The sequence below is a fragment of the Pongo abelii genome, chromosome 3, assembly GCF_028885655.2.
Source record: "Pongo abelii isolate AG06213 chromosome 3, NHGRI_mPonAbe1-v2.0_pri, whole genome shotgun sequence".
NCBI classification, from domain to species: domain Eukaryota; kingdom Metazoa; phylum Chordata; class Mammalia; order Primates; family Hominidae; genus Pongo; species Pongo abelii.
In genome coordinates, this window is record NC_071988.2 from 134279609 (window position 1) to 134294811 (window position 15203).

The 15203-nt window shown below is 40.8% G+C and overlaps 1 long non-coding RNA gene across 1 annotated transcript; it reads left to right on the plus strand.

The window, feature by feature from the left end:
• The first annotated feature begins 2507 nt into the window (after positions 1–2507).
• Positions 2508–7838, plus strand: LOC134761296 (uncharacterized). The gene is made up of 2 exons (XR_010139766.1): positions 2508–2630; positions 7585–7838. It is a non-coding gene; the product is annotated as an uncharacterized LOC134761296 (long non-coding RNA).
• Positions 7839–15203: the final 7365 nt, after the last annotated feature.

Consider the following 15203-nt stretch of genomic DNA (forward strand, 5'->3'; position numbering starts at 1 on the left):
AAAAAAAAAAAAAATTAGCCAGGCTTGGTGGTACGTGCCTGTAATCCCAGCTACTCGGGAGGCTGAGGTGGGAGAATCACTTGAGCCCGGAAACGGGAGGTTGCAATGAGACGAGATCGCACCACTGCACTTCAGCCTGGGCAACAGAGTGAGACCGTGTCTACAAAAAAAAATTGTTTTATTATCAGAAAAGGATACGTGCACGTAACAATAAAACAGTGTAATGCAATAGTGTTGGGAGACGGGTGTATGGATTATTTTTAGGGATCTAAAGATATACTTTAGAATCTAAAACATTGGAGGTAGACCCTTATTGCTGATTTATCCATTCTTTCTTTCCCCCCGAAGTATTTCTCGAGCGCCTACCGAGTGCCAGGCGCCTAGCGAGGCGCAGCGTTAGCACCAGGCGCGAACCAGACAGCTGTGGCCTGCCTGGTAGAAACGACCCTGCGATAACGCAGTTGCTAGTACAGCTCTCCGCAGAGGAGCCAGGGCCGGGTCTCCAGGCCGGGAGGGGGCGGCCGCGGCGCGCCCGGGCAGCGCTCCCTGCACAAGTAGTTCTTCTATGTCTTTACACGCACTTCCAAAAAAACTTCGCAAGTCACAGAAACAATTCAGAATTCAACTAAGAAAATACAGAGTGAACCATATGGCCTGGGTGGCTCGAGTCGGCTGCATTTTCCTCCAGACAAAGAAGGGATTGAGGGTTGAAGGAAAGGAGAAAAAAAACCAACTTTCCGGCTGATGAAGCTGTTGTCTGGAGGCAATGATCCCAAATCTGAAGGCTTTATTCCGGCTCCGACGGAGACGTGATATGTCATATGATTAGCATCTTTCATATTTACAAGAGTGGTATGGGCTGCCAGTCTTGAGAGAAAGGCGAGAGAAAGAAGGGGGCATATGCTGAAATGGATTTAGCATTTGAAAGAGAGAAAGGAGATCGGATAAATACACTTAAACGAGGATTTAGTTTTACTCCTGTTGAGTTCTAATAGATTGTTGATTGAGATTTTAGGGGCCTGGAACCGAGGTGTCAGCAGTAATTTAAAGAAGGTATTCAGTCCGCCAGCGTCTCTTTTCTCCGTTTCCCCCTTCCACCCCTCCCACCCCTCCCTCATTTACGCCTTCAAGCAGTACGGGGGCGGAGAGGACTTTTAAAACAAAACACAAAACAAGATCTTTTGCGAGAGCGGTGTCTGAGGGAGCCGGAGCGCTGACGAGTGTGCAGGAGGCGCCCCCTACAGCCTGCTACGCCTCTCGGGTTGCGCTCCCTTCCTGCAGCACCTGAGCGTTTTCAGGACGCGCTCGGGTCCTGGAGGGTCGGGCGCGCCGGAGGGCAGCCGATTCTACGCGGGCGCGCTGCGAAGTCGGGGCGCCCCCTGGTGGGGTACGGAGGTCGAGGGGGTATCCGGAGAGCACCGCGGGGCTTCGGGGCCGCGGGGAAGCTCCCAAGACAGCCGGCCACCGGGGGACAATGGATTTGGGGTCTCCTCGAGGTCGGTCCGGAGACGCCCTCTGGGAAGCTTTATCTGCGGCTCAGGTTACAAACGCACAGTGCCCAGCCACGTCCTCACCTGCAGCTTCAAAAGCCGAAAGAAACAAACACAAAACACCTCCCCTAGGGTTCTGATGGTTGCCAAGTTTGAGAACAACAGGATTTAAACCCCACGGGTTTCGTTTTGTTTTGTTTTGAGGATTTAGTAAATCAGCTAGAAGTGACGCCAAGACCCAGTAGGCTGGAGAAAAGGACTTGGTCTCCAGGCTTAAAAGGACTCAGATGCACTGAGTGGGTACAGACTTTGTGTACTGTATCATGTCTGTACAGATGTTTTCTTTACGCACCCAGAGCCACGTTCAGATTCATTCTCCAGACTGCTTGCCGTTCCCCCAGTACATTTTAATTATCATCCGAATTGGTATTTGATGTTCATTTTTAGCTAGATGTCCCGAGTATAAAATGTTGGGCGGGGACAGAGAGGCGTTCAGCATCATTTGCCTTAGGCCTTAGCTCATGGGTCCAGACACCCAAACTTCTATTTCCGCTCGCCATTTTCATCTCTTTCCCACTTAACTTTACTTGTCCTTAACTTCGTCAACAAATTACTGTGCTTTCCCAAGGATCTAAGGTAACTTAAGGACTTACCATTTTACCACTTTACCTGTTCATTGGAACGAATTTAAGTTGCCCACATTTATCAACAGTAGAGACTAATAATAAATTATACAATAGTTTACTACAAAATTTTGGTAGTAAATATATTTACGTATAATTGCTACAATAACAAAATGTCACGGAGACATTAAAATTATATTTCTGATGGATATTTAATTTTTTAATCTCATAATGTGTAGTATGATCCCAATTTATAGATATTTGTATCTAAATGATTGGACAGACCTATAAGCTCATACATCCTAGAGTGAAAAATATATTCATAGTGGTTATCTTTTTTTCCATTGAGTAGTGGTAAGTTAAGTTTTTATCTCTGTGTTTTCTAGGTAAATACTGGAACATTCATAATCAGAAGCTGTTATTTTTTAAAATGCCGGCCTTCTGGAGAATGCCTTTTCTTTTGTAGTCTCTGTCAAACATTGGAAGGAAATTTCAGTTCAGAGATGTCTGAAGTGGGGTAAGTTATATCATAGAACTCATCCACAGTTAAAATTAAGGCCCCAGGAGTTGAGCCATTTGTATTGACATGGGATACTGTAATTTTAAGACAAACGTTTAAAACTTATTCTTGAACTATCAATGGAAACACTGTTGTAGAGAAGGGGAACATACATTGCAATTTCAGTATTCTTGTTAAATCAAAATTCCTGGGGCTGGACAGAGAAAGGAAAGCTCCTCAATGCTGGATCACATAACTTTTCAGAGAGATGAGACCTCATCATAGGGTTCTGGTGGATTTCTAAAGAAATACTTGATTTTTTTTTTTTTTTTTTTTTTTTTTTTGAGACAGGGCCTTGCTCTGTCACCCAGGCTGGAGTGCGGTGGCACCATCCCACTCAATGCAACTTCCTCCTTCCAGGTTCAAGCGATTCTCCCACCTCAGCCTCCAGAGTAGCTGTAACTACAGACAGCACCACCACGCCCGGCTAATTTTTGTATTTTTAGTAGAGATGGGGTTTCACCATGTTGTCCAGGCTGGACTCGAACTCTTGGGCTCAAGTGATCTGTCTGCTTCAGCTTCCCAAAGTGCTGGGATTACAGGCGTGATCCTCTGTGCCCAGCCAGATTTAAAAAAAAAAGTCTCAAAGTAGTACATTCCTTTATTTAATAACACTTGCCAGCAGGAAATTCTTTGTGTCTAATCTTTCTTAAATGTGTTTCTTCTTGACCTGCCCTCAGCCGTAATTAAAAACTTTCCTTTTTCATTTTGTGCTTGGAAATATAGCATCTATGGCTACTGTTTTAAAAATAATCAGGATTCAGAAAATACTTGATTCTGAGTTTTGCTTTCCTACGTTGTTAGGCTTTTGGCTTTCTCTATGACAGAAGCCATCTTTACCCTGAAGGACACTACTGTGGGTCTCTATTTAACTGCATTTTTATAGCACCAGTCACCACACTGAAACTATGTTGTATTATTGTTGGGTGCATGAGACAGCAGGACTGAGAATAGGAGAAAGGAAAGGATTTGCAAGAGGATAATGGCATTCTTCTCAGCAAATTCTTTTTCTCCAGGGTTTTTATTTTTGAGGATTTGAGGCTTCATTTTCTCTTGAAGGAACAAAAAGATTAATCTCACAATACAATAATGTACAGAAAAATCAAGATACCTTTCTAAGGCTATCTGGTAAAAGTCTACTAAGAAATTTTGTAAAAACAAAATAGACTAGAAATAAAAAATAAAACTCCATGTCAATATTAACCGAAACCCAAACCCTACTAATATCCTAAGTAGAAGACAGCTTTCACCTTGTTTTGTTTCTTTTTCAAATTTCCCAGCTGGGGAGATTCTAATATGCCACTAAAAGGTGGAGAAAATTATAATTTTATTATTTGCATGAATTTGGTGAGTTCTTTATTTATTTATTTATTTATTTATTTATTGAGACAGGGTGTCGCTTCTGTCGTGCAGGCTGGAGCACAATGGCATGATCACGGCTCACTCACTGCAGCCTCAACTTCCCTGGCTCAAGTGATCCTCTCACCTTAGCCTCTTGAGTAGCTGGGACTACAGGAGTATGCCACCATGCCCAGCTAATTTTTGTATTTTTTGCAGAGACAGGGTCTTGCCATGCTGTCCAAGCTGGTCTCAAACTCGTGAGCTCAAGGGATCTGTCCACCTCAGCCTCCCAAATTGTTGGGATTACAGGCATGAGCCATCACACCCGGTCTAGTCTTATTCTTATACTTCAAATAATTTGAGTTATGTTGGATTTGAGACCAACAATATTCTCAGAAAACAAATGATCAGAGGTTTAAGGAAATTGTACTAGGTTTCAGCGTGTTGTTTCTTAAGATAAATTTCTGGCCACCCAAAAAGTCACATGGTATTTTGGTTTCTTCTCTGAGTCTTCCTTTGGCTCTCAGTGTCTTATAAAATTGGCATCAAGAATGTTGTGTTTCCGGCTGGGCATAGTGGCTCATGACTACAATCTTAGCACTTTGGGAGGCAGAAGCAGGAAGGTTAATTGAATCCAAGAGTGCCTGGATGCACTGAACCAGATGGTGCAACTGCACTACTGCCTGAGCAACACAGAGGGACTGTCTCTGAAAAAGGAGTAGTGCCTCATTGAAATAAAAGCCTTTTCTGGCCGGGTGCAGTGGCTCACACCTGTAATCCCAGCACTTTGGGAGGCTGAGGCGGGTGGATCACTTGAGGTCAGGAGTTTGAGACCTGCCTGGCTAACATGGTGAATCCCCATCTCTACTGAAAATACAAAAATTAGCTGGACGTAGTGGCTCTTGCCTGTAATCCCAGCTACTTGGGAGGCTGAGGCAGGAGGATCTCTTGAACCCGGAAGGTGGCCAGGTTGCAATGAGTCAAGATCATGCCACTGCACTCCAGCTGGGTGGCAGAGTGAGACTCCATCTCAAAAATAAACAAATAAATAAAAGCCTTTTCCTTCCCTCTCATCCCAAAAATTCAAAGTGCTTTTTTCTCCCTAATAAAATAGAAGTGAAATAAACCACATAGAATTTTTAAAGTAATAATAAGAAACATATGGATACAGCCTCCTAAGAAGTCAGTAGTAATCTCTTGGTTCCAAGCATTTGGCCAAGAAAGAATATCTAGATAGTTATTTCAGTCACAACTTGCTGGCATTGGAATTTCTCTTTAATTTGATATTTAAGAAGATATGTATCTGCAGAACACAAAGTGATTTTTCTTTACTCGCCCAGGTAATTTAATCAGTGTGGAGAACCAAGTTAAAAGTTAGGTCAAGATAGCATTCATAGAGATGAAGACCATCACTTTTTCCTCCTCCTCCTTATTGGACAGTGTATAGTCTATGGTTATGGCAAGGCTGTGTCAGTGCTCTTGACAAGAGTGCTCTTGACAAAGTGCTCAGGAGTGCTCTTGACAAAGTTATCCTCTAAAGGAATGATTTCTTTTGCGGTTTTTTCTCTACTTAGTCTTTCTCCATATTTTTAGGTTGCATTGGGTGACCAAAGGATTCAGTGTTTTTCTGGAACACTTTTTTTAGATGTTTATTTGCAGCTTATACCTTTTGAAAACTTGGAGGATATAGGGACTGCTTCTTGAAGAGGAGAAGCAAACCTACAATGAGCCAGGCACTGTACCACCTACCAACCTTGAATATATTATTATTTTGTCTTCCCACAAATCCCAATGAGGACATTATTGTCATTACCATTTTCACAAATGAGGAAACTTGCCTAAGATCACCCAGATCACAACTGCAATCTAGGCCTGTCACACTGTATACCCAGACTTGACAATTTCAGGCTTGTGCCCTTTCCTTGAGGAATGTGTTGACCCTTCTGAAAGGGAAAAGATTCCCTGTGGCCTCATCAGTGCAGACAGTGCTACTGTTATTATAAGGTTATCTAAAGATGGACAAATATAAATCTTACTATAAACTCCTTGTTTTTATCTCTTATATAACCATGACAACCACAAAATTTATAAATATAAGTACAACTATAAAGGCAATTCTATCCAAATTAACATCAACTTGACAGGATAGATGTCATATTTTTTTTAAATCACCGAAGACACAACACAAATTTCATATAACCTGCCACTGTGAAGTTTCAAGTTTGGATGCCTTTAGTATGGCACCAGGTATATTGTGTGATATGCCTACCACTCCCCATCCACCTTTTTTGATACACCAAGAAATCTTTGTAAAGTGTTATTTGGCTATCATTAAGTGTTGACTAATAATGTACATAGTAAGTTGCCATTTTTTTCTTATTGGCTATTAAAGCACTCCGTGGAGCCAACATGATCAGAAACATAAATGTAAACAGGGCACTAAAATCTCACGTTATTAGTGAGCACAGAGAATCCCTATGTTCCCATAGATGCCTGTTCTTAGATTCATAAACTCCACACCAGAGTTGGGACCTACCCCATGAACTGACGATGGGAACACCACCTCCTGAGATCTTCAAGACATGCAATGAGGTAGATATATTCCAACAAGATTGAATGGGAATGTCTTTAATGTGACTCTGCTACAGAAAAGACAGCCAGTGGTGCTCAACTAGCCATTTTCTCCTTTTTTTTATAGTAGTTAGATCCCCATTTTTAGCTGGGCATGTGGCTGCCTAAGATAAAGACTACATTTCTCACTTTCCTTGCAGCTAGGAGAGGTCAGTGCAACCCAATTTTAGCCAGTGAGATGCAAACAGAAGTGGCACATGAAACTTCATGTCCTTAAGGGTAGGGGCATGCCCTCCTCCCTTGTTTTTCCTTTACCCTGCTGCTGAGAATACAGATATGATATATGGATCTCCATCTTGGGTCATGAGAAGAGGAGGACAGCCTGGAGATGGTAGAGCAGCGACACCATATCAGTTCTCCATTGTTTACTTCCCAACTTGTTTGCATGGGAGAAATAAACTTCTTCTTGTTGAGGCCATTGTTATTTTGGGTTTTCTATCATTCACACTGAATCTAACAAGCTCCAAACTCCCAAACCAATGAAAAATAACAGAGAAGGCCGGGCGTGGGGCTCACGCCTGTAATCCCAGCACTTTGGGATGCCAAGATGGACGGATCACGAGGTCAGGAGATCGAGACCATCCTGGCTAAAACGGTGAAACCCCCTCTCTAATAAAAAAAGTACAAAAAATTAGCCAGGCTTGCTGGTGGGCGCCTGTAGTCCCAGCTAATTGGGAGGTTGAGGCAGGAGAATGGTGTGAACCCGGGAGGTGGAGCTTGCAGTGAGCCGAGATCGCGCCACTACACACCAGCCTGGGCGACAGAGCAAGACTCCGTCTCAAAAGAAAAAAAAAGAAAGAAAGAAAGAAAAATAACAGAGAGAAGGAACTCCTTTTGGTCTGTCTCTTAACATTACCTTGATTCCTAGATAGTCAAAGGTGGCAATCTTGGTAATAGAAGAAAGTAAACTAGTGAACATCTTATGTGGTCTTAATGGCAGACTCAGTGGTCAGCAAGAAACCTGATGACAGCAGAGTGGTCCAGCTTGTTTCTCCTGGGGGCGTTCTTCCAAGGATATTTGGGCTGCCTCCGGAGTCGCAGTGTCTTGGGCCGCAGCAAGGTGGGTGACGTACGGATCTTCTGTTTTTTGTTTTTTGGGTTTTTTTTGTGGCCGTGGACACCCTTCAACCCTGTCTTTTGGCCTTCAAAGACTTGGCCAAAAGGAGGGGTGGGAGCTTCCTTCTTCGTATTCGGCACCATCTTGTGAAAAAGGTATACGAAGTTTTAACACAGGTAAAAGTAGCCTCTGGAGAGAGTGGATTAATGGTTACCTTGGGGAGGAGAGACTGACTCACCCCAAAGGGGCCCAAGGGAACTTTGTGGGTAATGGAAATGTTCTCGATTGTGATGGTGGTTACAAAGGTGTACATACATTTGTCAAAATTCATCAAGATGTACACTTAAATTACGCATATTTTATGTACTTCAATACAAGTAGCTTTTAAAAAACAAAAACATATTTCTTAGGATAAATGACCTTGAAGTCAGTGGTTCTGACACAGGTGGACCAATGATCACATATTGAGAAACAATATTATAGGTGATGAGCTGCAATAAAAAAATTCTAATTTGATCATATTTGCAATGTTAGAAGAATCATTCTGGTGGGAAGAGTGACTGAAGACAATGAGTTGAAGAGCTTAGGGACATATAACTTCTGGGCATATGGGACATGTGAGATCAGTTATCATAAATGTGTTGTGGCACCCATCTGCATATTAGAATAATTTCCTCTAGAACACCCAGAAGCACAGGTGTAAGAAAATGGAAAAGGATATTTGAATAAATCCATAGTTTTATCAGCTGGAAAAAAAACTGCAGCAAGCCACTAATTTGCCAAGGTAGTTGAGAGTGCTTAAGCAGGATGGTGTCTGGACAGAAAGGAAAAGATAAGGGAACTGATAGAATGTCAGAATAGTAACGAGTCAGGAAATGAGAGCTCATGAAGCCAGAAAGTGTGTGTAGAAGTGAGGGAGAGGTCATGGTCAGCAGCATGTTGGAGTAATTTAGGGTGATGATAAATCTCAGATGACTATTTTTTTAAGTATAGACAACATGGAATGAGCTCTAAGATATATTGTTCAGTGAAAAAAGCAAGGTATACAACATTTTTTATATAGTAGTCTACCATGTAAAAGGGGGAGACCAGGCTGGGTACAGTGCCTCATGCCTGTAATCCTAGCACTTTGGGACACGAAGGCAGGAGGCTTGCTTAAGGCCACAAGTTCAAGTCTAGCCTGGGCAACATAGTGAGGCCTCTTCTCTACAAAAAGGCTATAGTGAGCTATGTTTGTGCCACTGCACTGCATCCTGGATGACAAAATGAAGCCCCATCTTTAAAAAAAAGTGAGACCTAGCATGCTCACACCTATAATCCCAGCATTTATGATGCTGAGGCAAGAGAATCTCATGAGCCTCAGCAAGGGCAACACAGTGAGACCCCGTCTCAACAAAAAAATACAAAAAAAAAAAAAGTTAGCCTGGCATGCACTTGTCATCCTAGCTACTGGGAAGGCTAAGTTGGGAGGATCACTTGAGGCTAGGAGGTTGAGGCTGTAGTGAGCTAAGATCATGCCACTGCACTCCAGCCTGAGGGACAGAACAAGACCCTGTATCTAAAAAATAAAAAACAAAATAAATTAAAAAATAAAAGCTGGTGGCTGGGGAGATATTTATATGCATTTACCTATATGTTAGTAAGATATTTCTGCAAGGAAATACAGGGATCTTATAACATTGGTTGATTCTGAGGAGGAGACCTGGGAGGCTGGAGGACACAGAGCAGGGGAGACTTTTTGCTGTATTCCCTTTTGTTCCTCTTGAATATCAAACCATGGGAATGTTATCATCTATTCAAAAGTATATAAGTAGAATTAAACAAAAATAAAGGGAAAGAGAATAGATGTGCCATAATGAATAAAAACAGAAAACAGAATGAGGTATTCATGCTTCAAGCATATAAATTAGGCACTGACCAGGCATGGTGACTCATGCCTTAATCCCAGCATTTTGGGAGGCCAAGGTGGGCAGATCGCTTGAGCCCAGGAGTTTGATTGCACCACCGCACTCCAACCAGGGTGACAGAGTGAGACACTGTCTCAAAGAAAAAATAAGGCATACATGTGAGCACATACTAGAAGGTAAGAGAAATAAACCCAGTTTGATTTGTTTTAAAATATTTAAAAGTATGCAAACCACAAAAGAAAACAGATCATCTGGACATAATAGGTTTGTTGTTTTTTTTTTTTTTAAAAACAGAGTCTCACTCTGGCTGGTGCCCAGGTTGGAGTGCAGTGGCGTGATCTCAGCTCCCAAAAGCCTCCACTTCCTGAGCTCAAGTGATCCTCCCACCTCAGCCTCCTGAATAGCTGGGACTACAGGTGCACACCACCACGCCTGGCTAATTTTTTTTTTTTTTTTTTTTTTTTGAGATGGAGTCTCACTCTGTCCACCCAGGCTGGAGTGCAGTGGTGCAGTCTTGGCTCACCGCAACCTTCACCTCCTGAGTTCAAGTGATTCTCCTGCCTCAGCCTCCTGAGTATCTAGAACTACAGGCACACACCACCACAGAAGCTAATTTTTGTATTTTTAGTAGAGACAGGGTTTCACCATGTTGACCAGGCTGGTCTTGAACTCCTGAGCTCAAGTGATCTGCCCACCTTGGCCTCCCAAAGTGCTAGGATTACACACATGAGCCACCATGCCCTGCCAATTCTAGATTTTTATAACATTCATTAGTTAAGCACTTACTGAGCACCTACTGTACTGGTGCTGATCCCAAATTATAAATGCAAAACATGATTCTGAAGAGCCATTGTCACTAAAGTTATGTATGTGGTTCCTTTACCAATATACATAATGCATATAACAATGTCTGGTCTCATACAACAATGTCTAGACTCATCAAATTACACTGGACTGCTTGCTGTTCATTACACTTTACCTTATGCTCTAATTTTGTTCTTATGTGATGTTACCATGTTGCTCAGGAAGGTCATCATCATCCATTCATAACACTGGATAGGGCTCATAATACCTAAAAGGAGTCACAAACCTGTGGGAGATGTCAGCTGGTTACACATACATCCACAGCTGTGCTGAAAGACGTGGGATCTTTTTACACCTCAGAATTTGTTAACCATATTGTCTTCCCCACCAGTTACTCCCTTCCATTCACAACTATCCTTCTACCTCTCTGACTTACCTGGTCTTCAAAGATCTAGCTTCTACTTCATACCCCATAGCCTGACATTGACTCTAGATATAAGGAACCTAAGGACATAGGAGACAAAGTATTGAGCTCCTGATGGCATCATGGTCATGTTAGCTCTTCTTTAGAAATATATATTCCAAAAGAATGGGCAAAGGAGGCCGATTTTCTTGCTTCGAGTATGCCCCTAAGTTTTTCCATCAGGGAGAGCTCTACTTTGCCCCATGTCGGGGTGGAGTGGTACATAAGTAGCCCTGCACTCCATGCTTGGCCTAACACATAAAACAAGCTGCATATGCCTGTTGTGCACAAAGGGCCAGCCACAGAGCAGATGCTCAATGGATGCACTGACTTTAATGGCACCAAAGAAATAATTAGTTCTATTCCAAGAAGCCACAAATTCATCATAATTCGTCCAATGAAATGAACTATATCTGTCTTTAAAGAGGCTGGCTACCATAGGTACCCTAAAACTTTCACTTAGGAAATTTTCTCTGCCAGTTCTTTAGCCTGCAAGGTGACTGCTTCCTGATTTTTCACACATGCAAGCATGCACACATACATCTCCATTTATTATCAGGACTAGATTTGCAATAATTCAGACACTCACAGAGAATTTTTAAAAAATCAGCCTAACTAGTGTTTCAGGATGAGAGAAACTTAGAGGACTGCAGAGACATTTGGTTAGTATTTTTCCTTTACTTTATAATCAAATCATGCTAATGTAAACCGAACACACAACTTGAACTAAACACACATTTCACTCATGGCTAATTACAAACCAGGGATTTCAAATCAGTGTTGATCTAATGTTTTTAGAACAATTATTTAATTTTCAAAGTCCAATATCTGTCAAGTAAATCACCAATTTCCAGTTCATTCTTATTTAATATAAACAAATCTAATTAGTATAAAGATATTTCACAGCTGTCTTTAAATTAAACCATAGTCAAGAGCAAGCAGCATTTTGGGTTTGCTTTGGCATCCCAAATCAAATGTTTTTTGTTCAAATATAAAAGAGCAATACCAAAAGTTATGTTTTATTTTGAACTTTTAAGCTAAGCTTCATAACTCAAGTAATCTATAATTTTTCACAATTCAAATTTTGAATAAGGACAGGAGCTGGCTACAGAGGAAAGCAAAGTATATTATTTTTTCACCTACTTTTAAGAATTATAAGAATTTTAAGAATCACCAGTTCAGTTATAAATACATTTTTGTTAATAATCAATATTTCTCTTGCATTAAGTAGCAAACTACATCTTATAGTAGCAAACGTAGACATTCAAAGAGAAATCAACAAACCCATTTCTCTAGTAAAAATTATATTTACCAGGAAGGTATAAACTGTTCAACAAATAGGCCAGACACAGTGGCTCATGCCTGTAATCCCAGCACTTTGAGAGGCCAAGGCAGGCAGATCATTTGAGGTCAGGAGTTCGAGACTAGCCTGGCCAACATGGTGAAACCCCGTCTGTCTCAAAAAAAAAAAAAAAAAAAAATTGTTAATAAATGGTTGCATACTAAATTAACTAAGGTAAATGATCAGGACGTGAGTCTAGTTGGGTCAAAGAGGACTGTAAAATTTTTGGTTTCAGTGTCTTTTACCCTTTGATAAAGTGACTTACAATGCAGGTGGTGCAATATAGCCTAGCCTCAGAGTTGGGTTAGCTTGGGTTCCAGCCCTGCCTGGTACTACTCATGGTAGATTAGGTGGATCACTTCAATTTTCTGATCCTTGGCTTAATAATGTACAGAATGGGGAAAATACCTATCCCCCCACTGGGGTAAATGAGATGTTTGTGAAAAAATCTTCAAAAATAAAAAAATCCAACACACATACTATATAAAGTAAGCAATTAATGATGAGTAGATTAAAGCTTAGAAATTTCATTCTATTTCAATTTGTGATACATAAACTAATAGACTTATTCTATAAATTAAAATCTTGACATTTTTATATAATCCTATCATTTACTGAACACAAGTTGGGAGACATTGTTTTAAGATTATTGTTATGTATAGATGTTTGATGGCTATAATTGTAAAACTGGCTTATTGAGTATATTGTAAAATCCTAAGAAATTTTAATATTTTGATTGTTATTGAACAGGATATTTCTTAAAGTTCAATTCATGTCTATCCAACCTTGGAATTTGAGACGAAAAAGATAAAGAATGTGTTAGCCTGGGCTTTGGGGATTTTGTTTTTTAATGTCAAATATTGTTATCTTTTTCTTACTGAAAATACATATAAAGACCATATTAATATTCAGGGTTCAGATAGTATGTTTTCACTCAAAATATATGATGGAGCCAAAAACAACTCCTCAATGGTCAACACCACCCAATCAGAAGAATGTTTTATTATTCTCTTTAAGAAAGATAAAGTAGATGAGCCCATCAATCTCTCACTCCCTTACTGGGTGTTTGAAGGAAATAAGAAAGTGAGAGCTGCTTCTCACCCCATTTCTGTTGTAAAAGTCTTGGGAAAAAGGAATGAGTGAAGACTGTGCTCTAATGGACAGGGGCTGGGGCAAGAGCACTAAGATCTGACTCCTAGATATAAACCAGGCCTGCTGCAGCTGACATTACACTTTGGGATGACATTCTGTGACCCAATCCAGGATGGTAAAGATTAAAACCAGAGACAAAACTAAATACCATATCCACTGTGGAGTAAGGTCCACCCAGAGTGAAAGAAAGCCTCTCCATCTTCTTGCCCAGGTGGGAATCTCCATCCTAAACCAAGAGAATGGGGGCAGCATGGAAACAGAGACTAAACCATTTCCATTTCTTCCCCCGCACCACCATTACTTTTTCTTTTCTAAAGTGCCTGGTGTAAAAGAGTGTTTAATCTAGTGAGCTATGCAGGTGGGCTAGAAAGAATGGAAAGAATGGTTCTGCAAAAACCAACATTTTCTATTAATTTTTAGTTTTCTGTTACAATATGCTATAAATTAGAGAAAGGGAAATAATAGCTATGTAGTTATAGGATAGAGCTAATCCCTTAGCAAAAAATAGTAGCATAGTATATTATCAATCTCTTTGCCACCTTCTACACCATAACATTTATACTAACTTCTTATGTTCTGAACAAGAGGAATGTTGTTGAATGGGAAGTTCTTTTAAAGATTTCAGTGTGTTCCTGTTTAAAAAGGACCCAGGTGTGGTGGCTCATGCCTGTAATCCCAGCACTTTGGGAGGCTGAGGTGGGCAAACCACCTGAGGTCAGGAGTTCGAGACCAGCCTGACCAACATGGTGAAACCCCGTCTCTACTAAAAATACAAAAATTAGTTGGGCATGGTGGTGGGCACCTGTAATCCCAGCTACTCAGGAGGCCGAGGCAGAAGAATCGCTTGAACCTGAGAGGCAGAGGTTGCAGTAAGCCGAGATCATGCCACTGCACTCCAGCCCAGGCAACAGAGCAAGACTCTGTCTCAAAAAAATAAAAATAATAAATAATAATAATAAAAAGGTTCCATTGGGCTCTATCACATTAAAATAACTATGAAAACACATAAGATAAATATTTGACACTCCTAGCTGACCTATTGTCACAAGTTGAGAGGAATAGTAATGAACTGCTACAATGATATAACTGGATTGAAAATATAAAATTGATACACTACATGTACAATGGCATTAGAAACAGAGTAGGCATGCTTGCTTAAAAATAAAAAAGACCCTTCTCTCCTTTATTAAATATCAAACATACAAGATTTATAACTACCAAAACATAAGGCAGCTACACTTTTAAGTGCAGTTACTGCTTTCTGAGATTGCTGGAATGCTGAACCCACCCTCTACATCAGAATATTTGGCAATGTCTGGAGCCATTTTTAATTGTCACAACTTTGGGGTAAGGTGCCAATGGCATCTCATGGGCAGAGGCCAGGGATGCTGCTAAAGGGCACAGGACAGCTGCCCCATAAGAAAGAATTATCTGGTCCAAAAACGTTAAAAATGCCGAAGTTGAGAAATCTTACTCTATACCATCAAGACCTCTCCCTATTATCATGACAGAAATGGAAATTTCTGGAAAACTGACAAAATGAGATATGAAGGGAAGGGAGCAATTAATGACAGCACAGGCACAAGTGCAGAAGATTGAGCAGTTCTAGATAAAAGCTAGCAGGAATTAGACTAGGAATTGTGCAAAATCAGTCAGCCATCCAGCTGTAGATCTGAGACAGAAGTTCAACTATCATCCAAATGAACAGTAAGTGAAGCCAAGGGCAATTTACATAGTGTTTATATAGCTCTCATAAGTGTATGTAACAGAAATATATCCTCAGATATACAAAAACCTCAAAAGATATATGATCTATATACTCTTTTTGGGGAAA